Here is a 6,867-nt window from a genome sequence, read left to right on the forward strand (position 1 = left end):
GAAATTCAGCAAGGACATTATTGTCACGAGTAAGTTGTGGAACAGACAACAAACTACGCGAAGCAGTGGGAATACGAAGAATATTAGAAAGATGCAGTTTTTGCGAATTGTGTGCAAGAAGGGATGCCTAACCAACATGGGAGATGCGCATACCTGCTCCGTTGGCGGTGTGCACCTGATCATGGCCGCGATATGGCTCCTGAGTGGAAAGCTTGCCCATGTCGTTGGTGAGGTGGTTCGTAGCTCCCGTGTCTATGTACCATGTAGGATCAATCGAGTAGGATGGAGTACATCCGTGCTCATGACTCACTACTGCAGCGGCCGCCTGTTTTCATTCCCCTTGCCATTGTTACCTAGGCCCAGTAAATCTTGCTTGTAGCGGCGATGACAGCGAGAAGCTATGTGGCCCTCAATACCACACAGTTGCCAGGCCTGCTGAGTGCCGCAACAGGGGCAGCAAGCCACCAGCCGTGATCCGCCTGTGATGGATGGCGCGGTGCCCCACGAAGTCTGAGATGGAGCCGCCGTCTTGGCAGGGAGCGACTGCTTTGATTTTCCACGGGTCGCGGCGTTAGCAGAGGCAAAACTCAGAGCAGTTCGACGGGCTTTGATGCGCTGTTCTCGACCAAGAAGACGCGCGTATAGTTCCCGTGGCGGGAGAGGCACCTCGCGACCATGGACGTTCTCAATAAGATTATCATAATCATCATCGAGGCCATTGAGCACATGGGTGGTGAAATCCTCATCTCCAAGGGGCTGGCCAATTGAGGCCAACGTATTGGCAAGACCGGACATCTTGTTGAAGTACTCCGTGATAGTGAGGCCATCAAGCTTGGTCTCCCCCAACTCAGTGCGGATAGAGTGAGCACGCACCTGAGACTGAGAGGCAAAACTGCTGTGAAGCGCAGACCAAGCATCCCGAGATGTCGCGGCGAAGATGACTAGTGATGATACGCTCGGAGTGAGCGAGGACTGAATGGCAGAAAGTATCGCCTGGTCTTGAGCCACCCACACATGATGAGCCGGATGATACGGTGGCAGACACGGGATGGAGCCATCAACATAGCCCTCCAAGTAGCCACTCCGTAGGAGGGGTAGCACCTGCGGCTGCCACGACAAGTAGTTGTCTGGCGTAAGCTTCACCGGAAGGAGATGCGAGAAGTAAAACGGCGATGGCGTCGGAGCATAACCCGCAGGAGCATGTGTCGATGGCGCATGAGGGCCCATCATCGGAGCACCAACATGAGGAGCAAGCGCCAAAGATGCCTCATAGCCAGGAGCAGCCGAGGCATCGACCAGACAATGCGGGATTCCCGAGGACACAGCGGGCGCAGCAGCGTAAGCCGCCCCATAGGGATGTAGATGCGACGGAGCCACCTGAGACGATGGAAGCGCCGACCCATAGGGTGATGTCGGCCAGGAAGGGGGCAGCGGTGACGCAGCTCCATAGGTTGATGCAGGGGCGCCGTACCACAGGGCGTAGGGCTGGGGCGCGCCATAGGGTTGAGGGGTGTCGTAGGGTGGAGGGGCGCCGTAGGGCTGAGGGGGAGCCACACCACAGGCAGTCGGCGCAGGGCCGCGAAAAGGGGGCGGCGCCAAGGCGATGGTCGAGGGAGTAGCGCCGCTGGCGGTGATCGGCGACTGCAGATGGCCCTGCCCTCCCTGCTCCTGCCCGCCCTGCTCGACCAGAGGGCCCGCGGAGGGTCCGTCGAACAGTGAAGGCTGCCGCCAGGCTATGGCGAGCGGGGGCGACACGAGGAAAGGTGACGAGGGGGCGATCGGTGCGACGGCGGTGGAGGCAGACGGGGCGGCGACGGGGTTGGAGGAGGCCATCGTGGCGGCGGCGCTAGGAGGTGCAGCGTAAGACACAAAAAAACCTAGTCTGACACCACAACAAGTAGCGACTCCGTAGGAGGGGTAGCACCTGCGCCTGCCACGACAAGTAATGCTCCGGTGCCATCGCCGTTTTACTTCTCGCATCTCCTTCCGGTGAAGCTTACATCGGACAACTACTTGTCGTGGCGGGCGCAGGTGCTACCCCTCCTACGGAGTCGCTACTTGGAGGGCTATGTTGATGGCTCCATCCCGTGTCCGCCGACGTATCCTCTAGCTCATCATGTATGGGTGGCTCAAGACAAGGCGATACTTTCTACCATTCAGTCCTCGCTCACTCCGAGCGTATCGTCACTTGTCATCTTCGCCGCAACATCTCGGGATGCTTGGTCTGCGCTTCATAGCAATTTTGCCTCCCAGTCTCAGGCCGTGCTCACTCTATCCGCACTGAGTTGGGGGAGACCAAGCTTGATGGCCTCACTATCATGGACTTCAACAAGATGTTCGGTATTGCTGATACGTTGGTCTCAATTGGCCAGCCCCTTGAAGATGAACATTTCACCACCCATGTGCTCAATGGCCTCGATGATGACTATGATAATCTTATTAAGAACGTCCATGGTCGCGAGGCGCCTCTCCCGCCACGGGAACTGTACGCGCGTCTTCTTGGTCGAGAACAGCGCATCAAAGCGCGTCGAACTGCTCCAAGTTTTGCCTCCGCTAACGCCGTGACCCGTGGCAAATCACAGAAGCAGTCGCTCCCTGCCAAGCCGGCGGCTCCATCTCAGACTTCGCGGGGCACCGCACCATCCATCACAGGCGGATCACGGCCGGTGGCTTGCTGCCCCTGTTGCGGCGCTCAGCAGGCCTGCCAACTGTGTGGTATTGAGCACCACATAGCTTCTCGCTGTCATCGCTGCTACAAGCAAGATTTCCTTGGCCTAGGTAACAATGGCAAGGGGAATGAAAAACAGGCGGCCGCTGCGGTAGTGAGTCATGAGCACGGACGTACTCCATCCTACTCGATTGATCCTACATGGTACATGGACACGGGAGCTACGAACCACTTCACCAACGACATGGGCAAGCTTTCCACTCAGGAGCCATATCGCGGCCATGATTAGGTGCACACTGCCAACGGAGCAGGTATGCGCATCTCCCATGTTGGTCAGGCATCCCTTCTTGCACACAATTCGCGAAAACTGCATCTTTCTAATATTCTTCGTATTCCCACTGCTTCGCGTAGTTTGTTATCTGTTCCACAACTTACTCGTGACAATAATGTCCTTGCTGAATTTCACCCTTTTCGTTTCTTTATCAAGGATCGGGACACGAGGGCCGTTCTGCTTAGCGGTCGTCTTCGCCGTGGCTTGTATGCACTTGACGCACCGACCGCACCTCCCATGCAGTTTTCTCCTCACGCGTTCAATGGTGTTCGTGTCTCACCTACACATTGGCACACGCGACTCGATCATCCTGCTGCTCCCATAGTCCGTCATGTGTTGCATCGTCATGAACTACCGGTTGTGTCAAATAAAACTGCTGAAACTATTTGTGATGCCTGTCAGCAGGGCAAGAGTCGCCAAGTCCCGTTTTCAGAGTCTAGTCGTGTTGTGAAACATCCTCTTGAACTTGTGTTTTCCGATGTATGGGGTCATGCCCAAACGTCTGTCAGTGGCCACAATTATTATGTCAGTTTCATTGATGCTTATAGTCGGTTTACTTGGCTTTATCTTATTAAGAAAAAATCTGATGTGTTTGATGTGTTTATACAGTTCCAAGCACACGTTGAGCGTCTCCTTAGCCAGAAAATTAGTCATGTCCAAAGCGACTGGGGGGTGAATATCACAACCTCAACTCGTTCTTTAACAAACTTGGGATTGCACATCGTGTCTCTTGTCCTCATACACATCAGCAGAATGGGACTGCTAAACGTAAGCATCATCATCTTGTAGAAACTGGCATTACTTTATTAGCTCATGCCTCCGTACCTTTTAGGTTCTGGAGTGATGCTTTCTCCACTGCCTGTTTTTTGATCAATAGGCTGCCCTCACGACTACTGAATATGAAAACTCCGCTTGAACTCTTGCTCAATGAAATCCCAGACTACACCTTTCTCAAAGTCTTCGGGTGTGCATGTTGGCCTCATTTGCGTCCATATAACAAACATAAGCTAGAGTTTCGGTTGAAAAAGTGTGTTTTTCTTGGGTATAGTTCCCTTCACAAAGGGTACAAATGCCTACATGTTCCCACCAATCACGTCTACATTTCTCGTGACGTTGTACTTGATGAGAATGTATTTCCCTTTCATGCACTTACGAACACCTCTATCACTCCTATGCCAGATGTTTCTTCTACCACACCTACGCCTGATCAATTTGTGGATGTTGCAAATGCTCCTGTGTTGCTTCCTAACCATGCTGCAGGTGTTGGACGTGGTGCTCGTCTTGAGCTCCTTGAGCAACAGGCACCAACGCACGCTCCGAATCCGGAGGATGATCGCGTGCATGGGGCATGCATACCGGGCAGTACCCAGCAACCTGTGGGAGCTGCACCCGCAGCCGCCTCGCGGGCATCGCCCTCGCCCGCCTTGTGGGCGTCACCCGAGCCTGCTTTGCAGGTGGTTTCTCCTGGGCCGGCCACTTCCTCTCCTGGCCCAGGGGATGTCTCACGCGTGCCAGCTTCGCCTCCTGATGGGCCGGCCTCGTCGGGCCCAACACCGCCTGCCTCACCGGCCTCGCCTCTGTCGTCGCCTGCATCAAGCCCTACGCAGCAACCACAGCCTGCTGCTCCTCGACCTTGCACACGCAGCCAGACAGGTGTCTTTCAGCCTAAGATCCGAACCGATGGGACTGTAGCATGGCTCGCCGCGTGCATGGCTCATGCTGCTGAGGATCCTACTGCTGAGCCTCGCCATTTTCAGGCTGCGCTAGGCATTCCGCACTGGCGTGCCGCGATGGAACAGGAGTTTCAAGTGTTGCTGAAGAACGACACCTGGCAGCTTGTTCCCCCAGTATCTGGGGTCAATATCATTGATTCTAAGTGGGTGTTTAAAGTTAAAAGACATGCTGATGGCTCCATCGAGCGTTACAAAGCAAGGCTAGTGGCTAAGGGCTTCAAACAGAGGTATGGTCTTGATTATGAAGACACGTTCAGTCCAGTTATCAAGCCCACTACCATTCATTTGCTGTTGTCCCTTGCTGTTACTCGAGGATTGTTTCTCCGTCAACTTGATGTGCAGAACGCTTTCTTGCATGGAGTCCTGGAGGAGGACGATTATATGCGTTAGCCGCCGGGGTTTGTGGATCCTGCACATCCTCATCATCTCTGTCGTCTTTTTAAGGCGCTCTATGGGCTTAAGCAGGCTCCCCGTGCCTGGCACGCACGTCTTGGCTCGGTTTTGAGGGCGCTTGGGTTTATTCCCTCCACTGCTGAGACATCGTTGTTTCTTATTCAGCATCCTGAGGTTACGATGTACTTACTGGTCTATGTTGATGATATCATCCTCGTCAGTTCCTCAGATGTTGCGGCAGATCGTCTTGTGGCTGCGTTGAGTGGTGATTTTGCTGTCAAGGATCTAGGTGCTCTGCACTTCTTCCTTGGTCTGGAGGTTTCACGGTCTTCTGCTGGAGTAACTCTTACTCAGAAGAAGTATTCTCTGGATTTGTTGTGTCGTGCTGGTATGCTGAAGTGTAAACCTGCCAGTACTCCTATGTCTGCCACTGATCGGTAGTCTACTTTTGATGGAGACCCTCTCTCACCTGATGATGCCACTGAGTACCGCAGTCTTGTTGGAGGCCTGTAGTATCTTACTATCACCAGACCAGATGTATCTTATGCAGTCAGTCGTGTCTGTCAGTTGTGAAGCATATCCTGCGTTATATATGTCTCACTGCGTCTTCTGTTTTGCTCCTCCAACCTGCGCCGTCTTATGAGATCTCAGCCTTTTCAGATGCAGACTGGGCTGGTAGTCCTGACGACCGGCGATCCACGGGGGGGTATGCAGTGTTTCTTCTCTCTAAATTGATCGCTTGGAATGCTCGGAAGCAGGCTACAGTGTCTCGCAGCAGTACGGAAGCCGAGTACAAAGCAGTTGCTGATGCGACGGTTGAGATCATTTGGGTTCAGTCTTTCTTGAGAGAGTTGCGAGTCCCTTCGGCTCATTCTCCAGTGCTTTGGTATGATAACATTGGTGCTACATACTTGTCATCTAATCTAGTGTTTCATGCTCGGACGAAACACATTCAGGTTGACTATCACTTCGTTCGAGACCGTGTTGCACAGAAGCTGCTTAGCATCAAGTTCATATCATCAAAGGATCAACTTGCTGACATCTTCACGAAGCCTCTTCCACAACCACAATTTGTAGGCTGCAGGCGCAATCTTAACTTAGTTTGTACTTCAGGCCATAGTTAAGATTGAGGGAGGGTGTTAGACTGTATATGTATACGTAGACTTGTTTATACGTAGACTTGTGTATACACCTTGTACTTGTACCCTTTGGTACTTATATATAATGAGATAGCCGCACTCCCCTAAGAGTGTCGAGCAGTTGCCCAACACCCTTAGGGGGATGCGGCTATCTCATTATATATAAGTACCAAAGGGTACAAGTACAAGGTGTATACACAAGTCTACGTATAAACAAGTCTACATATACATATACAGTCTAACAGGGTGAACCCGCCTAGGCATAGGCTAGGGCGTAGCCCACCCACGGTGCGGGGGGTGGCCGCTGGGCCGCGGCGGGGCGCCGGCGAGGTGTGGGTTGGGGCCGCGACGTGAGGCGCGGGCGCGAAGGCGTAGCCGCATCAGCAGGGACGAGTGGGGGAGGGGGTTTAGGGCGCGGGGCGGCTACGGCGCTAGGAGGGGCCGGCGAGCAGGTGGCCGCGATGCTGGGCGGCTGCAGCGGTAGCCTGAGCGGGCGGGGAGGGGGGAAAGCGGGAAGCGGCAGTAGCAGGGCGCAACGCGGGCGGCAAAGGAGCAGAAAGTAGCGGCAGCCGCAGGCCGCCGGAGTGTGGGAAGATCGGGAAA

At 54.1% G+C, this 6,867-nt stretch overlaps 2 pseudogenes; one reads left to right on the plus strand and one right to left on the minus strand.

Moving 5' to 3' along the window:
• Positions 1–619: 619 nt before the first annotated feature.
• Positions 620–756, minus strand: LOC119266304 (annotated as a pseudogene).
• A 1,616-nt stretch (positions 757–2,372) lies between these two features.
• On the plus strand, positions 2,373–2,509 carry LOC119266310 (annotated as a pseudogene).
• Positions 2,510–6,867: the final 4,358 nt, after the last annotated feature.

This window comes from Triticum dicoccoides, chromosome 2B (assembly GCF_002162155.2).
Source record: "Triticum dicoccoides isolate Atlit2015 ecotype Zavitan chromosome 2B, WEW_v2.0, whole genome shotgun sequence".
In the NCBI taxonomy this organism is placed as follows: domain Eukaryota; kingdom Viridiplantae; phylum Streptophyta; class Magnoliopsida; order Poales; family Poaceae; genus Triticum; species Triticum dicoccoides.